The sequence below is a fragment of the Pseudophryne corroboree genome, chromosome 1 (genome assembly GCF_028390025.1).
Source record: "Pseudophryne corroboree isolate aPseCor3 chromosome 1, aPseCor3.hap2, whole genome shotgun sequence".
Classification (NCBI taxonomy): domain Eukaryota; kingdom Metazoa; phylum Chordata; class Amphibia; order Anura; family Myobatrachidae; genus Pseudophryne; species Pseudophryne corroboree.
In genome coordinates this window covers 856,426,722-856,447,784 of record NC_086444.1, presented here as the reverse complement: position 1 = coordinate 856,447,784, position 21,063 = coordinate 856,426,722, and the positions used below count along the sequence as shown (strand labels likewise).

At 44.1% G+C, this 21,063-nt stretch overlaps 1 long non-coding RNA gene across 1 annotated transcript in view; it reads right to left on the bottom strand.

Annotated features, from left to right (window-relative positions):
- Positions 1 to 17,513: 17,513 nt before the first annotated feature.
- LOC134913275 (uncharacterized) overlaps positions 17,514 to 21,063 on the bottom strand; it is a 192,863-nt gene continuing 189,313 nt past the window's right edge. The window contains exon 5 of the long non-coding RNA XR_010177060.1: positions 17,514 to 17,866. This is a non-coding gene — a long non-coding RNA (uncharacterized LOC134913275). The remainder of the gene's footprint in view (positions 17,867 to 21,063) is intronic.

Sequence of the window (21,063 nt, the reverse complement as noted above, 5' to 3'; positions counted from 1 at the left end):
CACGTGCCGTAAGCGTTTTTATGACATAAAGCGCCGTGTCAAGGCGAAGATGGCCAAGGAGGCTAAATCGGCCCGCCAAACCGGGGGTGGACACCCCTTCCGTGCATCTTACCGAGATTGGGAAAAGCCTGTGCGTGCACTCATTCCGCAAGAAGTGGTTGGTGCCACTCATGTCCGGGATTCGGAACGGCCAAGGCAGGATGGTGAGTTATTTATGTTTACTTATAAACAATTTAAGCATGTGTGCTTTGTCCTTAGTTGTCTGAAATGTCTTCTAGCTAATTGTGGTTGTCAGTTTGTTCATTCTTCTAATGTGTTGGTGATGTGGTGCAGGCCTGGCCAACCTGTGGCTCTCCAGCTGTTGTGAAACTACAAGTCCCATCATGCCTTGCCACAGTTTTGCTATTAGGGAATGCTAAAACTGTGGCAGGGCATGCTGGGATGTGTAGTTTCACTACATCTGGAGAGCCACAGGTTGGCCAGGCCTGATTGTTCTTTTTTTTTTTTTTTATAAAAAAAATGTTACTGGTTGCCTTGGAGTTTTTTTCAGGTGTTGTAAGACAAAAGTAAATGTTTGTAGGTGTGTTTTCATGCTTTTAATGTTTATTTTTGGAAACAAAGTTTTTTGGGAAATACATTTCATAACATTTATGATTATTGTGTGTTGTTATGGGTAGCCCTTTGTGTGCTTGATGTTTTTTTGAATGCCTATTTGGTTGTGATGTTTCAAATTTTTCCAAGATATTTTTGACTAGTGTTTTATTATTACAGGTTGAGTATCCCATATCCAAATATTCCGAACTACGGAATATTCCGAAATACGGACTTTTTTGAGTGAGAGTGAGATAGTGAAACCTTTGTTTTTTGATGGCTCAATGTACACAAACTTTGTTTAATACACATATTAAAAATATTATATTAAATGACCTTCAGGCTGTATGTATAAGGTGTATATGAAACATAAATGAATTGTGTGAATGTAGACACACTTTGTTTAATGCACAGTTATAAAAAATATTGGCTAAAATTATCTTCAGGCTGTGTGTATAAGGTGTGTATGAAACATAGATGCATTCTGTGCTTAGATTTAGGTCCCATCACCATGATATCTCATTATGGTATGCAATTATTCCAAAATACGGAAAAATCCCATATCCAAAATACCTCTGGTCCCAAGCATTTTGGAGAAGGGATACTCAACCTGTATTGTGCAAAATTGATACCTTAGCGTGCAATATTGTGGTTGTGTCAAGCTACGACGTTTTGTTTTTAAGTCGTATAATTGTTTGCATTATGCGCCTTTGTGTATTGTATTTTTGACATAATTTATGCAAAATTAAAGAATACCAACCCAATGACGTCAGGCATAAAAGCATAAGCATCGTTTAGTTTAATTCCATCAGGTACCACATATGTTAACATCACAATAAGGAATTTGGGTAAAAATATCACCAAAATAGTATGTTCATATAAGGACATTCTTCTTATTTCTACAGTACGCCAGAGAAGCAGCACAGCCAGGCCACAGCCAACACTGCCAAGAGATGCAGATGGTGGCAATGCCGGTAAGATTTAACTGAATACACATATTCTGCAAACACATTGAAACACAAAATGTTAATGATTATCTTATCACACAGGTTCTTCTTCGGCAAATCCACCTACACTAAGGCGCCCATCACAGGGCTCGGTTAGTGTGGCAACGAGGCCACCCAAGAGATGCCGTCTTGAGGCTCCAGCACCAGCATCACCACCCCAACGCCGCATCTCCGCAGTGTCGGCCGTGCCACCACTAGTTCTATTGGCCAGCCCCCAAAGTGAGGATCCACAATCCCCTCAGTTGTCTGGTGAGTAAACATAACAATTACGTGTAAATAAGTAAACAAACAGTGTTATTGATTTATTAACCTGGAGAAGGCATAAGGTTTTGAAAAAAACCTGATATGTTCAAGGTGATAAAGGCAGCAGTACAAAATAAACACAACTGTTAATGTACATATTGGATCTGTTTGCCTTGTGCCTTTATCACCTTGCACATATCACTGCTTTTTCACTTCCTTATGCCTTCTTCATGTTAAGACATCTGCCCCACTGTTAGTACATATAAAATATAATTTAACTAATGACCAGTCATCCTTGCAATAATCATCAACAACAATCAGATGGTGTGAAGGTATTTTTAGATGGATAATTGTCAGATGTGATGTTGGCCATATCAACACACTAAATGAGTTTTTTTCAACAGTATTCACTAGAGAGGACCCAATTCAGGGACTGACACACAATCTCAATAATGACAATATCACACTGATAGGTACTTATTTAAGCGAGGAAGTAGTCTGTGACCGATTAAAACATTTAAAGATTAATAAATCACCAGGGCCCGATGGTATTCATCCAAGGGTTCTAATGGAGCTTCACTCTGAACTGGCAAAACCACTATCTTTGATCTTTGAGGATTCAGTTATATCAGGTATGGTTCCCAAAGACTGGCGTATAGCGGAAGTAGTGCCTATATTCAAAAAGGGAAGTAAAGCTGAACCAGGTAATTATAGATCAGTTAGTCTTACATCTATAGTGGGGAAAGTATTGGAAGGTATTCTAAGAGATAGTATTCAGAAGTTCCTTGAAACCAATAAGGTCATTAAAAGGAATCAACATGGATTTATGAAGGACAGATCCTGTCAAACCAACTTACTTGGCTTTTATGAAACAGTAAGCGCAAACCTAGATCAGGGTAAAGACGTGGATGTAATCTTTTTAGACTTTGCCAAAGCGTTCGATACTGTACCACACATGAGACTTATATACAAGCTACAAGAATCAGGGCTAGGAAGCACAATATGCACTTGGGTCAAAAACTGGTTAGATAATAGGAAGCAGCGCGTTGTGGTTAATGGATCTTTTTCAACTTGGACTGAAGTGCTAAGTGGTGTGCCGCAAGGCTCAGTATTAGGACCGCTATTGTTCAATATTTTCATTAACGACCTAACAGAAGGTCTAGAGAGCATGGTGTCAATTTTTGCAGATGATACCAAATTGTGTAAGGCTATAAATACAGAGGAGGATGCCGAGTCTCTTCAGAACGACTTAGTTAAATTAGAAGCATGGGCAGCCAAATGGAGAATGCGCTTCAACACAGACAAGTGTAAGGTAATGCACTGTGGTAACAAGAACAAAAATTACACCTACCTACTAAATGGGGTAAAATTAGGGGATTCTGTACTGGAAAAGGACTTAGGTGTCCTCATAGATAGCAAGCTAAGAAGTAGTATCCAAAGTAGGACTGCGGCAAAGAAGGCTAATAAGATATTAGCATGCATAAAATGGGGTATTGATGCTAGGGACGAGAGTATTATACTCCCGTTATATAAATCACTAGTGAGGCCACACCTTGAATACTGTGTACAGTTCTGGGCACCGTACTACAAAAAGGATATCCTGGAGCTTGAAAAGGTACAGAGGAGGGCGACCAAACTAATTAAGGGCATGGAGACGATGGAATACAAGGAAAGGCTTGAAAGACTAGGCTTGTTTACATTGGAAAAGCGGAGACTAAGAGGGGATATGATCAACATCTACAAATATATAAGGGGACAATACACAGAGCTTGCGCGGGACCTGTTTTTGGTTATATCAACACAGAGGACTCGTGGACACTCGCTCAGGTTAGAGGAGAGGAGATTCCGCACAATACAGCGTAAAGGCTTTTTCACGGTAAGGACAATACGTGTTTGGAATTCCCTGCCCGAGGGAGTTGTAATGGCGGAATCTGTCAACACCTTTAAGAATGGGTTAGATAAATTCCTATTTGAAAAGGATATCCAGGGGTATGGTGCATAGTCATGCATTATAGTTACTATAAATAGGGATAAAATGCAATGGCTGACAGCAGCATCAGTCAGAAATTTTAGTCAAATCATCATGCATAGGGCACCACAAATAGGTTGAACTCGATGGACAATTGTCTTTTTTCAACCTCAGATACTATGTTACTATGTAACACATTGTTGACACAGAATTTTTGGTGTAAAAAAACAACATAAATGTTAAGTCTCATCCAATTGTTTTGCATGGCCAACAACACCACTTCTAAACATAGTGCACGGTAATACTTTTTCTACCATTGTTAATGTGTACATTTTAGGACACTATATTTGTTTAAGTTTTTGCCAGACCACTGACTGCCTTGAACAATGTATGAGTGTATTGGTAAACACATTTATTGTATTGTGTGTGTTGTTCCAAAGGAAGGTACATTCCCAATATGTAAATGTATTAATTTGTATTTGTTCGAGTTCTTCGTGGTTGCACATTAATTGTGGCTCAGAGTCCAACAATTTTTTTAAAAAACATCAACTGAGTAGTGAAGGATAGAAGCATCATATTTATACAAACAGATGAACAACATAGTCAAGCTTATGCCTCAAACTATTGATCAATTAAAACATGAATATTATGAAGAAATGCATGTTGACGTAAAGCTAGAGTAAGACCAATGCTAAAAGGTTACTAAATACTGGCTGTCTTCAACCCCATACAGAACCAGCCATCATGGCCCAGGATGCCCAGCAGGAAAGTGACCAGCAGGATACATACACTCTTCACCTGCAATCCATAGATGATACCCAGACAACCACGCCGCAGGACATACCCCAACCACCCCAAACATCCCACAGGCCACAATTGAGCACAACACCAGACCAGACACAAATGGACACTGAGTTTTGGAGCGGATGGGCCAAACAACAGGAACTGAACTATGCGTGCCTTACCCAACAAAGCCAATACCTGGCAAGTCTGCCCCATCATCTGCCTAGACTGGCTCGAAACTCTGGCAGACTTATCGTTCAAGTGGGAAGAATAGCCAATACCATGGAACAGATGAGGGCAGACAACTGCCAAATGCAAGCAAATCTCGTCCGCATCATGGATGAGCAACAGCGCCAACAACAATCCCTAATTCAGGTCATTCAACACAACCAACTTATCAATGAAAACATGTCACGAATAATAGCAAGCCACACTGCAGCTAATACGCAACTCACTGCCAGCCTCAATATACTCAGCCAAAGCCTTAATGTTTTGGCATCACACCAAGTCAGCTCTAGCTCGGGGACAACTACACCAAACCAGACCCCAGTTCAATCCCCAGTTAGACGCTCCAGTAGAACCAGAAGCAACGAGCCAGCACAATCCTCGGCACCCAGCACACAACAAAGAAAAAAGTAATGTGTCCTGCAGCTAATTTTTGGTCTATTATAATATTATGTTGATTTGTTGTGGCAAAAATACCTTTGTTGTAGGAAATAAATTGCTCACACGGAATATGTGTCTTGTTTAATTAGCTACAGAAACAACCTGTACATTAGTGTCTAGGACCAGATGTGTATTGTTAGAAATATATTGCCTGCCCCTAGGTGTCCTCAGCTCAACGTGTGGCTAATCTCTGGCACCCAGAACATTGGCCATGGCCGCAAGATCAGATAAAGCTACCCTGACTGCATGCCACTGCGACTCCTGGGTAGGGAAGCAGAGAGAGGCATGTATGTAGGCATCCAAGACATCCAAAACCTGAGTGGACAATCCAAATTAAAGGTGAGTGTCATGACCTGTAATCAATACAATACTGTGTTCTATTACATTACAGAAGCACGACTTAGACATAGACGTGTATGTATGTTTTAACTCACCTGAATTAAATATTTATAAAAGGTAGCCTGTGAGATACTAATTACATTGCCAGTCACAGGCTGGAAGCTGCCATTAGCCATAAAGTGTAACACAGCCAGGAGTTTGAGCAGGCCTGAGACAGAGCGAGAGCGTGCTGTCTCAGGGTCTATGTTCAGTTTGACAAGGTCATACAGACGGAAAATGTTATTTACATTTAGTCGGAGCATCTGTATAACATGGTCATCAGCAAATGTGTTATCGTTTAAACGCACACTACAAAAACAAGCCATGGCCAGCCTACGCGGAACATGTACAACCTGCTTACCCTGTAGTTTTTCCAGGCCTGGGTTTATTGTAGCCTCATGGAGCAGTGTCAGGTATCCCCCAGCAAACAAGACAGCAGTACTACACACAGTAGCAGCCATTTCAGATTGAGAGTGGTGAAAAATGTGTTGGGGCCCCTTTTAAAGGACCAAAAAATCAGGTGTGACTAATGTAGAATTGGCAACACATGTAAACACGCTTCTCAAAAGCAGGTCTGGTTTTTTTTTTAGGCTTTTTGTACGATTAGTATTTTTTCACGGACGCACATGCATTTTCACGGTAGAGATTTCAAATACGAATGTTTAGTAAATGACAGTGTTCCATACCTAAACAGCCGCGTTTGACCGATGGTGTATTCAATCGTATTTTTTTGCTTGGACTTCCAAAAAAATACGAATGCCCTCATCACTGCCGTGATTTGAGTTTAGTAAATTCCCGAGATGATACTTTGAAGAAAAAACACCATCTCGGTCAAAATCGGGAGCTTAGTAAATTTCCCCCCATGGCGCCGATTCTACAACAACAAGCTTTAAAGCTTACCAAGGAGGTCAAAGAGTTGAAATCCCACTTGGAATCTACTGACATTCAAGTAGGGGCGAATGATTTAAGGCATGGAGATCACGAACAAGCTATATCGGAATTGCAAGAACAAATGCGGTCGGTAATACAACAAAACCATCAGTTGCTTTATAAAGTGGACGACCTTGAGAACAGGTCACGTCGAGATAATCTACGTCTTGTCGGCCTTCCAGAAAGCCTACGGGGTCCCGAATTGGATCACTTCTTGCAATCTACCCTACCACAACTTTTGGGGATCTAGGATGCCATTCCCCAATTTGTTATTGAACGAGCGCATCGTTTGGGCCCTCCCAGAGACTCACCTCGCCCGAGGACAGTTATATTTCGTTGCCTAAACTCTGCTAACAAGATGGCGTTATGGACGGCTGCCCAGAAGATGGATCGTATCGAATGGAATTCCCACCATCTTTTGCAATTCAGGACTACTCCGTAGAGGTTTCTCAGGCTAGAAAGGAGATGGCTCAGGTTTGCTTCAAATTGATCCATTCTCAAATTAAATTCGCCCTTCTATTCCCTGCCCGCTTTCGTATTTTTAATGGCAAAGAATTTAAGAACTTCTCTACAGCTCAAAATGCACAGGCATTCCTCAATGAACGGGCCTCCACGCTTCCCGACACTTGATGTGCAACTCCCTGGGACCAGGTAACTATATGTTGTATCGTAAATATATTGCCTTGCTTGAAATTTGGCGCTGTCTCCTGCACACCATTTGCTTGTTAGATTGTTTTCTGCTACTATGTTTATCGATTTTTCTTGTTTTCGTTAGGGGTCTCCCCCTTTACTTTTTTTTCAGGTTTTCCTTACTGATCTAAATCATTATTGCAATATTGGCTACTTATACACTGGGATCATTTCCCCATTGAATTTTTGGTATTTTATCCAGGTTACATTACTTATTGTTACATGGGCCCATATCCTCTCTTATTTAGAGATTGTGGGTACCTATAGTTATCCAGGCCTGCTGTACCTCTCTGTTGGGTATAGCCTTATTGCACAGGTTCTGTGCACTGCTACTACCTTTTGTTCCTCCGTTTCTTCTCTTTTCTGTCTCTTTCTTCCTTTCCTTTTCTCTTTCTCCCTTCTTTGTTTCCTATCGTCTATTTCTTCAGGGTCATTGTCACATGCTATTTTGATTGTATTGACCTGTATTGTGATATCGCCATTTCCACCTCCGGGGGCTCTCCACCTGATGACATTGTTACCGCCATTATTACTTTCCTGAACTTATGTCTGATATAAAATTTTGCTCCTGGAATGTTTAGGGCATTAACTCCCCCGCTAACAGGCGTAAACATATTACATACCTTAATTTAATGAAAGCAGATATTACTTTTCTGCAAGAGATTCACCTTGTTGCCTCGGGACATGTTACATTTTCCATGCTCCAGCAAAAGGTCCTGGCTTTCTCCTCTTACTTCTCCAAATCCCGTGGCGTGGCCATATTGGCACGTAAATCTTTGCAGGTTAAAATGGTCTCTCAGGTGGTGGATTCTGGGGGTCGGAATATAATGATTGTGGTTGAACTATTTGGTACCCAATAGGTCCTTTGCAATATATATGCTCCTAATGTATATGAGAAATCATTTTTCCTCACCATACTCAACTTATTGTATTCTTACCAAGACTAAATGTATTCTACTTGGCGGCAACTTTAATATAGTTGCCTCACGGTCCATGGACCGCCAATCACAAGCCAACGTTACCTTTAGACAGAAGAAGCTAGGCGTCCATTACCTTAGCACACACCTACATTTGACTGACATATGGCGTTTGCACCACACCACGGAAAAGGAATATTCTTTTTTCTCCGCCCCTCATAAGTCATATTCCTGCATTGATTATTTTTTGCTGTCTGATTCCAGTATTTGTAGAGCCCATTCCTCTGCTATTAAACCACTATGCCTCACAGACCATTCCCTGATTTGGTTCACAATTAAACCCACTATTTCCTCAGGTAGTTTTCGTTCTTGGCGTTTTCCGGGGTATTTGACATCCTCCACTAAATTTAGAGATTCCTTACAGACATTTTGGAATGATTATGCTTCTAATAATGCCGACCATTCCAGTGACCCATTTCTGTTTTGGCAGGCGGCCAAGGCAGTTCTGCGGGGTAATATACTTTCCTATACTGCTCACAATAAAAAGCACCAGTCGGAGACTATCCGCAGGGCTCAGCTCGACTTGACGGAAGCCTACCAAACGCTTCGTCGCTCCCCCTCCCCACTCGCCAAAAAGTTATATGAAGAAAAGCGTATCCATTATGATGCCACAGTCCAACAACTGGGGGACCGAAAGGTCCGTAGTAATACATTTCTTTTTCATGTTCATGGCGATAAAAATGGCAAACTTCTCTCTAATTTACTGCAGGACGATAGGCCTAGCTCTGCCATTTTGGCTCTGCGTAATAATGAGGGCGAATTAGTATATGATGGTTTAGATATTTTGAAAGTTTTACTTTCATTTTATTCTACCCTTTATACTCAGGAACCAATCCATACTATTAATAAACAGCAGTTCTGGGATCATGTTTCCCTTCCTCAATTGTCCGACACCCATAGCGCTATGCTCACTGCCCCTATTACCATGGAGGAGGTGACCACGGCAATTTAAGGTCTTAAGCCCGGTAAATCCCCCGGCCCTGATGGCCTCACTGGTGAATTTTATAGACTCTTGCGACCTTCTATCGTATCCCCCCTTACAGCCTTTTTTAATAAAATTCTAGATGGTCATATCCCTCCTCCTTATTTCAATGATGCTATTCTTAAGGTTCTTCCTAAACTGGGAAGGGACCCCACACTGCCTGGTTCATATCGCCCAATCTCACTCCTCAACGTAGATTATAAAATCTTCACAAAAATTCTGGCAGAACGTTTTAAAAACATTGTGTCGACTTTGGTGCATTGTGACCAGACTGGGTTTGTCTGGGGTAGGAATTCAGTTTCTAATCTACAGAAAGTCCTATCTGTTTTACAAAGTTATGGTGATATGCACGAGGACTCCCTTAATGTTCCTTTGTCGTTAGATGCCAAGAAGGCGTTTGACTTAGTAGTGTGGGACCATCTTTTTGAAACTCTATCCCACTTTGGCTCCCCCCCAGTTATCACTCTACTTCGGGTACTTTACACCTCTTCGTCTTCCAGAATAATTGCTAACAACTTTGTTTCAGACCCATTTACTATCCATAGGGGCACTCGTCAAGGTTACTTTTTGCCTTAGCTCTGGAACCTTTGGAGATTTCCTTACGCTCTAATCCTCACTTTACTGGCATTTCTATTGGTGATCAGGTATTGAAGCTGCCACTTTTTGCTGATGATATGCTGCTGTTTGTATCCAATCCTATTCTTTCTATTCCCACTATCCTGGCCGAAATTGACAGTTTCAGCTACTTTGCAGGGTATAAGACTAATTTGCAAAAATCAGAAATACTCCCACTCACACGTCCCGACTTGCTTCCACACTGTCCTATTGTAACAGCCACTTTTCATGTTACCCTGACTAATCTGAAATATCTGGGTATTTTCATTACTCCCTCCATACATGAGATATATTTCGCAAATTTCCCTCCAATCATTGATAAGGTGACCCAATCCATGTTACATTGGACGAATTTACCGTGATTAAAAGCATTTTATTTCCGAAACTCACATATCCTCTCCAGATGCTTCCTCTGACTCTTTCCAAACCTGATGAAACTTAATGTACGAAGGCTTTCTTGAGATTTTTATGGAAGGGTAAGAAACCTAGAATTGCTAAGCAGAGGCTGATCCATCCCAAAGATGTAGGGGGCTTAGGTTTCCCTGATATTTCAACATTCTCTAGGGCTGCAGCGTTTCGGTATATCTCCGACTGGTGCTTGCGTCTGAACCGCTTTACCAATTTGTTGATAGAGTAAGAACTTTTTTCACCTTACTCCTTACGCAGCTCTTTTACATTTACCCCATGCTAAGATCCTAAAGGTATTATAAAGAATGTTATATTTAAGGATACTTATAAAGCATGGCTGTATATTAATAAGAGTTTAAAAGATGACCCCTCCCTGTCGAAATTTATTCCGCTTTGGGGTAATCCAGATTTTTCGCCCTCTGTCTCGATAGCACATTACTGCACATGGAAGGAAAATGGTATTTCTGCTATCCGGGACAGTTTTGACCCCGGGGGAACCATTTACTCCTTCCAACAATTGTCTACAAAATATGACCTTCCACACTACCAATTTTTTCTATATCTCCAATCCAGACATTATGCCTCTAGTAAATTTCCCTCTAACACCGGGGGTTTACCTGTCACTGATTACCCTTTAAACTCATTGTTTACTTTAGCTTCCCTTTTTACTTTTAAGATACAATTTATCTATGATGATCTACTCCCCGGTGATACAGGAAAATTGTGGTCTACTATTTGGAATTCATGGGTTCATGACTTCCCTGACTTTAATCAACCTGATCGGCTCTTACGTTTACTGCCTGCTTCCCAGAAATACCTCAGATCGGCCAGACTACAGGAAACACACATCAAATTTTTAAACAGGGCCTACTTCTCGCAGGCACAAAGGAAGCATATGGTGGCGGAGGAAACTGGTATGTGTCCGAACTGTAGAACTCGGTCAGCCACATTTGCACATAATGTCTGGTTCTGCCCAAAGATTCAGCGCTTTTGGTTTAAACTCCATTCGTTTATAAGACAAATTGTGGGAATTTTTGTATTATTCAACTGGGAATCTTTCGTACTAGCAGATTTCACCAAATGGTCTTTGTTGTCAAACCACCCTCTCCCTATTCCTTTTCTGACAATCCTGATTACTATTGCTAGGAAAGTGATTCTACAGAAATGGATATCTAAACAATCCCCTCTACTGAGTACTGTTAATCAAGAATTACTATCCATTCTTTATTTTTGCTGCGGGGTACACTGAGCGCCACAAGGAAAGACATAGGGGTGTAGAGTAGGATCTTGATCCGAGGCACCAACAGGCTCAAAAGCTTTGACTGTTCCCAGAATGCATAGCTCCGCCTCCTCTATAACCCCTCCTCCCTGCACAGGAGCTCAGTTTTGTAGTTGATAGCAGGCACATAACAGAGGGGCTGCTCTGGGCAGCCCTAGGAAGAGCTTTTTTGAGACGAAAAGTGAAGACTTCAAGGGCTGTAGCAGTGTGTACATGTCTAGTGACATTCACTGCTGCCGCTCCATCTCTCCCCAGTGGCGCTGTACACTCCCGAGCCCTGGTTGCCGGGTAACTACAGCAGGAGGCTCCGGTTTTCTTCTGGTCAGGCACACACGGCGGGGGCTCTCCGGGATCGCGTGGCCGCGCTTCGGGAGGTGATGAGTGGGTCCCGCTCGCGGGATCCGTACTTTATCGCGATCCGGTGCGGTCGGTGGGAGGCGGGCCGTGCGTGCTGGCGGTGAAAACTGTGGCAGTACAGGCGATCCCACTAGATCACCAGGGGATGGGTGCAGGTCAGGTTTTCCCTTAGAACCTTTTTATGTGTAGCCCGCAGTACCTGGTGGTTTTGCCAGCAGAGGGGATAAGGCTTAGACATAGAGCCCCTCCCCCAGCCACAGGGCGCCATTTCTCTCAGCAACACTGTTTCTGGGACTGCTTGGGCAAATCCTCCTGTGTAAAGCCGCCTGGTAGTCAGCGCTGTGACTTTACATGACACTTACGTATTCTACATGTCAATTAGACAGTGTTAGTTAAGAAAGAGAGCATTTAGTCAGGGTTCTCTGGTACAAGTACCCTGTGATATACATCCAGTTCTTACTGTGCAGTGTTATATCTATTGACTACGTAGCTATATATAAGCTGGTCCAGTGCAGTATTATTGTTAGTAATAACCTCTGCATTGTTTAACTGTGACTATAGAGTATGTGTGTGCATTAGCTTGCTGAGTGGTTTCCATTTCGTGTCTCTCACTCAACTTGCTATCCCTATATTCTATAACCTGAGGGGGCTTGGTGCGTCAGGTTTTATAATTATATATGTTTTTCACAAGATATACTTTAATACGTATTTTTCTCTGTGATTTTAGTCACTATATCTCTCCTGTATCTCTCCTGTATCTCTGCTTGTGCTGAATACACTGCACAGGGGTTTGGGCAAGAGGTATTATGCTGCTGACAATTGTACTGGGTTACCTGATACTGCAAGTTATATAATTTCTGCTTCTGAGGGTAACGGTTCTGGGGCTGAACACACTGCCGGTGTTGCTGAAGCCACAGATCCCTATGAGGAGACTATAGCAGCTGTGAGCTCTGGTTCTGCGGGCTCCTTGCCCCCCAGTGGGACTGTGGGCTACTTTCTCCATGCTTCTACATACGCTAGTTACTAAACTAACACCCCCTATGGTACCTCCTATGCTGGTGCAACCGTATGTGGTCCTCGCAGCTATCCCGCCGTGGGCGGATAATTTATCTGCTCAATTGAAGAAGTTGAACCAGTCCTTGACTACTAAAAAGTCTGACCCTCGCTCGCCTAAGACCAAGGGGTCCTCTATGCGAGCTCTTATCTCCTCACAATCCACTGCTGTCACTGACACCTCGTCTGATGAAGATGGCGCTTACACTGACCCCACAGATTCTGACACAGATACTGCTGATGGGGAGGGTAGTTCACATGTGGATGTTCCTGATCTTTTGGAGGCTATTAAGTTAATTTGATAGATTACGGATGATCCCGACCCATCTGCCCCTCCTAAGAAACCAGATAGGTTCAAGCGTTAGAAAGTGGTTAAACAAGTTTAACTCACTCTGACCACCTAGTGGATATACGTCAGGAACCCTGGGGAAACTCGGGTAAGAAGTTTGTGCCGCAAAAGAAGATGCTGGCTCGCTATCCCCTCGCGCCAGAGCTGTCTAAAAATTGGGCAAACGCCTCCTCCAGTAGACTCACATGTGGCTAGGATGGTGGTTTCCTCAGCTCTACCTGTCACTACCGTCACTTCTCTAAAAGAGCCTACAGATAAACGTGTGGAGGGTTGTCTGAAAGCGATTTACACCCTAACTGGTGCTGCACAAAGGCCCACTATTGCAGCAACATGGGCTGCAGAGGCTATTGAAGCATGGGCCCTAGAGTTGGAAACTGAAATCTCTTCTGACCATGCTAGACAATGCTTGTCATATATTGTCACAGCTTCTGAGGCGGCTTCTGATGCCGGTATCCTAGCAGCCAAGGCCTCTACTACATCAGTCCTGGCTCGCCGGATATTGTGGCTGAGATCCTGGTCTGTGGATCTGGACTCTAGAAAAACCCTGGAGGTACTCCCTTTCAAGGGAGATATTCTGTTTGGGGAGGACTTAAATAAGATAGTGGCTGACTTGGCTACTGCCAAAACTGCCTGTCTGCCAAGTACCGCTCCTTCTGTGTCGAAGGCTAAAGGTACTTCCTTTCGCCCCTTTCGTTCTTCAGGTAAAGCAAAAGGTCAGGCGTACAACAAGTAGGCCCGCACTTCCAAACCTGGTAAGCCGAAGCCCAAAAAAAACAGCCTGGGCTGCCCGTCAGCCAGCTTCCAAGACTGATAAGCTTGCCGCATGACGGGGCGGGCCTCCCCCTGGGGGATCCCAGGGTGGGGGGCCGGCTTCTAGGGTATACCCAGGAATGGTTGAAGACCACTTCAGATGCCTGGGTATGGGAAGTCGTCACTCGAGGTTACGCCATAGCCTTCAAAAACCGACCCCCTCATCGATTTTGTTGTACCAGACAAAGGCAAACACTCTACATTCGGTGGTACAGACCCTCCTGGATGCAGGAGTCGTAGTACAGGTGCCTCTTGCTCATAGGGGCCGGGGGTACTATTCTCCGCTGTTTTTAGTCCCGAAACCGAATGGGTCCTCCCGGCCCATTCTCAACCTCAAGGCATTGAACAGGTTTGTGAAAGTTTCCAAGGTTTGTATGGAAACCCTTCGCTCTATAGTTCTGGCCTTGGAACCTGGGGACTACATGGTCTCCCTGGACATACAGGATGCTTACCTGCATATTCCTATAGCAGTGTCACATCAGCAATACCTGAGGTTTGCGATTGGCAACCTCTATTACCAGTTTCAGGCGTTACCGTTTGTCTTCACCAAAGTTATGGCGGTGCTGACGGTGGTACTCCGCCGTCAAGGGGTCAGGATACTGCCGTATCTGGACGACTTGTTGATCCTGGAAAATTCCCCAGAACTTCTCCTACGTCATCTGGATATGACTGTCCAGTTTCTACAAGCCCATGGATGTCTCATTAACTGGAAGAAATCCTCCCTGGTCCCTGCTCAGAGCATGGTGCACCTGGGAGCGCTATTGGACACTCACAACCAGAGGTTTGTTCTTGACTCAGGAGAAAGACCTGAAGCTTCAGGACAGGATTCGTTGCCTCCTTTCTCGTCCGCAAGTGTCGATACATTGGGCGATGCAGGTGCTGGGCCTCATGGTATCAGCATTCGACATGATGGAGCATGCTCAATTCCATTCTCGCCCCCTCCAGAGGCTGATTCTAGCCAAGTGGGATGGCCTGCCTCACCGAATCAGGTCTCAAATGATCTCATTGACTCCGGAGGTCCGTCTTTCGCTGCACTGGTGGCTCCAGGACCAACGATTGTGCAGGCGCCGTCCCTTCTGGATATCCGACTGGGTCCTGTTGATGACAGATGCCAGTCTAAGAGGTTGGGGAGCGGTGCTGGAGCAGCACTCCCTTCAGGGTCGGAGGACCAAGGAGGAATCTCTCCTCTCGATCAACATTCTGGAATTGCGGGCGGTCTTCAATGCGTTGAACCTGGCCCAGCATTTAATTCAGAACCATCCTGTTCAAGTACAGTCGGACAACGCCACCACAGTGGCTTACATAAATCATCAAGGCGGCACTCAAAGCCGTTTGGCAATGAAGGAAGTCTCACGGATTCTACATTGGGCGGAACGCCATCTACCGGCCATATCGGCAATATTCATTCTGGGAGTCCTGAATTGGGAAGCGGACTTTCTCAGTCGTCAGGACGTACACGCCGGAGAGTGGGGCCTCCATCCAGAAGTGTTTCAACTCCTAGTGGAAAAGTGGGGTCTTCCAGACGTAGATCTGATGGCGTCTCGACAAGGTTCCGGTCTTCGGAGCAAGGACGAGGGATCCTCAAGCAACATTCGTGGATGCGCTGGTGGTGCCGTGGAGGTATCGGCTGCTGTACGTGTTCCCTCCGGTGTCACTCCTGCCCAGGGTAATTCGGAAGTTCAAGCAAGAAAGAGGAATTCTGCTTCTCATAGCTCCGGCGTGGCCCAGACGGCACTGGTTCTCAGACCTGCAGGGCCTATCGTCAGAGCGTCCAATTCTACTTCCACAACGCCCAGACCTCCTCGTTCAGGGCCCCTGTGTCTACCAGGACCTAGCCCGGCTGTCTTTGATAGGTGTGGCTCTTGAAGCTTCCGTCTTAAGGGCTAAAGGGTTTTCTGAGGCGGTCATTCAAACTATGTTGCGGGCCCGGAAACCGGCTTCTGCTCAGGTTTACTATAGGGTCTGGCATTCTAACTTTGTTTGGTGCGCATCTAACAATTATGACGCTTCCAAGTTTAGTATAGCCAAGTTGTTGGCCTTTCTTCAGCAGGGCCTGGACTTAGGCCTGCGTCTGGACTCCCTCAAGGTTCAAATATCTGCCTTGTCGGTGTGGTTTCAGAGAAAGATTGCAACCTTACCTGATGTGCATACCTTTACTCAGGGTGTGTTGCGTATCCAACCTCCCTATGTCCCGCCTGTGGCTCCTTGGGACTTGTCGGTGGTTTTGGAGGCATTAGAAGAGTCTCCGTTTGAACCTCTTGGTTCAGCTGATCTTAAGTGGCTTTCCCTTAAGGTGGTGTTTCTGCTGGCTATTGCTTCAGCTGAAGAGTGTCGGATTTGGGTGCCTTGTCTTGTAGTTCCCCATATCTGATATTTCACCGTGACCAGGCGGTTCTTAGGACTTGTCCCGGTTATTTGCCTAAGGTGGTTTCTTTGTTCCACCTTAATCAGGAGATTGTGGTACCGGCCTTTGTCTCTCCTGATCTGTCTCCCAAAGAGCGGTCTTTGGATGTGGTACGGGCTCTCTGTATCTATGTGAAGAGAACTGCTTCTGTTAGGAAATCTGATTCTCTCTTTATTCTGTTTGGGTTTTACAAACGGGGCTGGCCTGCTCACAAGCAGTCTTTGGCCAGATGGATTAGAATGGTGATTGCACATGCTTATGTGAGGGCCGGTCTGTCAGCTCCTGCTCACATTACGGCCCATTCTACTCGGTCTGTTGGACCTTCTTGGGCGGCCGTGGTGCGACCCTTGAACAATTGTGCAAGGCGGCTACGTGGTCCTCTGTGAACACATTCATAAGGTTCTATGTCTTCGATACTGCCGCTGCCGAGGATGCTTCCTTTGGACGCCGGGTTCTTGTGCCCGCTACAGTGTGTCCCCTCCCATAAGGAACTGCTTTAGGACATCCCCTATGTCTTTCCTTGTGGAGCCCAGTGTACCCCGCAGCAGAAAACGAGTTTTATAGTAAGAACTTACCTTTGTTAAAACTCTTTCTGCGAGGTACACTGGGCTCCACAAGGCGCCCACCCTGACGCACTTAGCTTTTTTGGGTTGGTATGGCATTAGCCGATAACACTTCTCCTGTCGTGAGAGTGTGGTGTATGTGGCTACTAACCGTTGTTGTCTCTTTTCCTGCTACTGCATTGGGCTGGTTAACTAAAAACTGAGCTCCTGTGCAGGGAGGCGGGGTTATAGAGGAGGCGGCGCTGTGCATTCTGGGAACAGTCAAAGCTTTTGAGCCTGTTGGTGCCTCGGATCAAGATCCTACTCTACACCCCTATGTATTTCCTTGTGGAGCCCAGTGTACCTCGCAGAAAGAGTTTTAACAAAGGTAAGTTCTTACCATAAAACTCGTTTTTGATAGGCGTTTAGTCTTGACGGACATAGAAAAAGGAGTGAATACATTTCATAAATGTTGGGGTCTTTATTTAGATTTTTTGCCAAAATCACAATCAGATTCTATAATGCATGTCTTTGAAAACACCTCCTGGTATATGCTATGACGTGCTCTGCCTTAGCTTAATTTGTTTCTCACTGGGCTCCTGGATGCTTATTTCTCCTTGACTGTTCTAGGTTTTTCCAGAGATTTTGTTTCATCAAATGATACAATATGATCTTTGACCTTCTCTCTTTTCACTTCTGTCTTTTCTCTTCTACTTTTTACTATTCTTTTCTTTTCCTCTCATCTGCTTCTTCTACTCCCCGGGTTGTCTGTCCCCGGGACTCTCTGCTTTGGTTATATATTTCTCTATATACTGTTTCTTCAATACTGTTTTCTTTGCATAAAAAAGAAAATTGAAGCTGTTGTTTATTTGTGAAAGCTAGTTTACATATATACATCATGGTATCTATTGCTTTATTTGATCTTGACTTATACTGATGATACAGATTTACAATTTGTTGTTCTAATATACTTGGCAATACTATGCATACTCTGCTTCATGACTTCTTCTCAATAAAACCGTAAAAAAAGAAGAAGAAAGAACTGGTATGCAGTAGAGATGAGCGGGTTAGGTTTCTCGGAAACCGAACCCCCCCGAACTTCACCCTTTTTACACGGGTACGAGGCAGGTTCGAACCTTCCCGCCTTGCTCGGCTAACCCGAGCGCGCCCGAACGTCATCATCCCGCTGTCGGATTCTCGCGAGATTCGGATTCTATATAAGCAGCCGCGCGTCGCCGCCATTTTCACTCGTGCATTGGAGATGATAGGGAGAGGACGTGGCTGGCGTCCTCTCCGTTTATTGTTGAACTTGATTGCTTTATTGCTTAATTGTGGGGAGGACTGGGGAGCAGCTGTTAGGAGGAGTACAGTGCAGAGTTTTGCTGATAAGTGACCACCAGTTTTTATCCGTTCTCTGCCTGAAAAAAACGCTCCATACCATATCTGTGCTCAGTGTGCTGCATAATATATCTGTGCTCACACTGCTTAATTGTGGGGACTGGGGAGCAGCTGTATTATATAGCAGGAGTACAGTGCAGAGTTTTGCTGACAATGACCACCAGTATACGTTGTCTGCCTGAAAAACACTCCATATCTGTGCTCAGTGTGCTGCTTTATTGTGGGGACTGGGGACCACCAGTATAATTAATATTATATAGGAGGAGTACAGTGCAGAGTTTTGCTGACACAGTGACCACCAGTATACTATATATAGCAGTACGATACGGAAGGCCACTGCTGTGCCTACCTCTGTGTCGTCATTAAGTATACTATCCATCTACATTCTATACCTGTGGTGCATTTTAGTTTTGCAGTTTGCTGACACAGTGACCACCAGTATACTATATATAGCAGTACGGTAGGCCACTGCTGTACCTACCTCTGTGTCGTCATTCATTAAGTATACTATCCATCTACATTCTATACCTGTGGTGCATTTTAGTTTTGCAGTTTGCTGACACAGTGACCACCAGTATACTATATATAGCAGTACGGTAGGCCACTGCTGTACCTACCTCTGTGTCGTCATTCATTAAGTATACTATCCATCTACATTCTATACCTGTGGTGCATTTTAGTTTTGCAGTTTGCTGACACAGTGACCACCAGTATACTATATATAGCAGTACGGTAGGCCACTGCTGTACCTACCTCTGTGTCGTCATCCATTAAGTATACTATCCATCTACATTCTATACCTGTGGTGCATTTTAGTTTTGCAGTTTGCTGACACAGTGACCACCAGTACACTATATATAGCAGTACGGTAGGCCACTGCTGTACCTACCTCTGTGTCGTCATTCATTAAGTATACTATCCATCTACATTCTATACCTGTGGTGCATTTTAGTTTTGCAGTTTGCTGACACAGTGACCACCAGTATACTATATATAGCAGTACGGTAGGCCACTGCTGTACCTACCTCTGTGTCATCATTCATTAAGTATACTATCCATCTACATTCTATACCTGTGGTGCATTTTAGTTTTGCAGTTTGCTGACACAGTGACCACCAGTATACTATATATAGCAGTACGGTAGGCCACTGCTGTACCTACTTCTGTGTCGTCATTCATTAAGTATACTATCCATCTACATTCTATACCTGTGGTGCATTTTAGTTTTGCAGTTTGCTGACACAGTGACCACCAGTATACTATATATAGCAGTACGGTAGGCCACTGCTGTACCTACCTCTGTGTCATCATCCATTAAGTATACTATCCATCTACATTCTATACCTGTGGTGCATTTTAGTTTTGCAGTTTGCTGACACAGTGACCACCAGTATACTATATATAGCAGTACGGTAGGCCACTGCTGTACCTACCTCTGTGTCGTCATTCATTAAGTATACTATCCATCTACATTCTATACCTGTGGTGCATTTTAGTTTTGCAGTTTGCTGACACAGTGACCACCAGTATACTATATATAGCAGTACGGTAGGCCACTGCTGTACCTACCTCTGTGTCATCATTCATTAAGTATACTATCCATCTACATTCTATACCTGTGGTGCGCCTCTTTTTTTCTTTGCATCATGTGCTGTTTGGGGACAATTTTTTTGAAGTGCCATCCTGTCTTGATTGACACTGCAGTGCGACTCCTAGATGGGCCAGGTGTCTGTGTCGGCCACTTGTGTCGCTTAGCTTAGTCACACAGCGACCTTGGTGCGCCTCTTTTTTTCTTTGCATCATGTGCTGTTTGGGGACAATTTTTTTGAAGTGCCATCCTGTCTTGACTGACACTGCAGTGCCACTCCTAGATGGGCCAGGTGTTTGTGTCGGCCACTTGTGTCGCTTAGCTTAGTCACACAGCGACCTTGGTGCGCCTCTTTTTTTCTTTGCATCATGTGCTGTTTGGGGACAATTTTTTTGAAGTGCCATCCTGTCTTGATTGACACTGCAGTGCCACTCCTAGATGGGCCAGGTGTTTGTGTCGGCCACTTGTGTCGCTTAGCTTAGTCACACAGCGACCTTGGTGCGCCTCTTTTTTTCTTTGGATCATGTGCTGTTTGGGGACAATTTTTTTGAAGTGCCATCCTGTCTTGACACTGCAGTGCCACTCCTAGATGGGCCAGGTGTTTGTGTCGGCCACTTGTGTCGCTTAGCTTAGCCATCCAGCGACCTCGGTGCAAATTGTAGGACTAAAAATAATATTGTGAGGTGTGAGGTGTTCAGAATAGACTGGAAATGAGTGGAAATTATGGTAATTGAGGTTAATAATACTATGGGATCAAAATGACCCCCAAATTCTATGATTTAAGCTGTTTTTTAGGGTTTTTTGAAAAAAACACCCGAATCCAAAAACACACCCGAATCCGACAAAAAAATTTCGGTGAGGTTTTGCCAAAACGCGTCCGAATCCAAAACACGGCCGCGGAACCGAATCCAAAACCAAAACACAAAACCCGAAAAATGTCCGGTGCACATCACTAGTATGCAGTATGCAATCCATAATATGGTGACAATGATGACCATTAACAGTTTTGTTACAGATAACAATTGCAAGAACAAATGTACATAA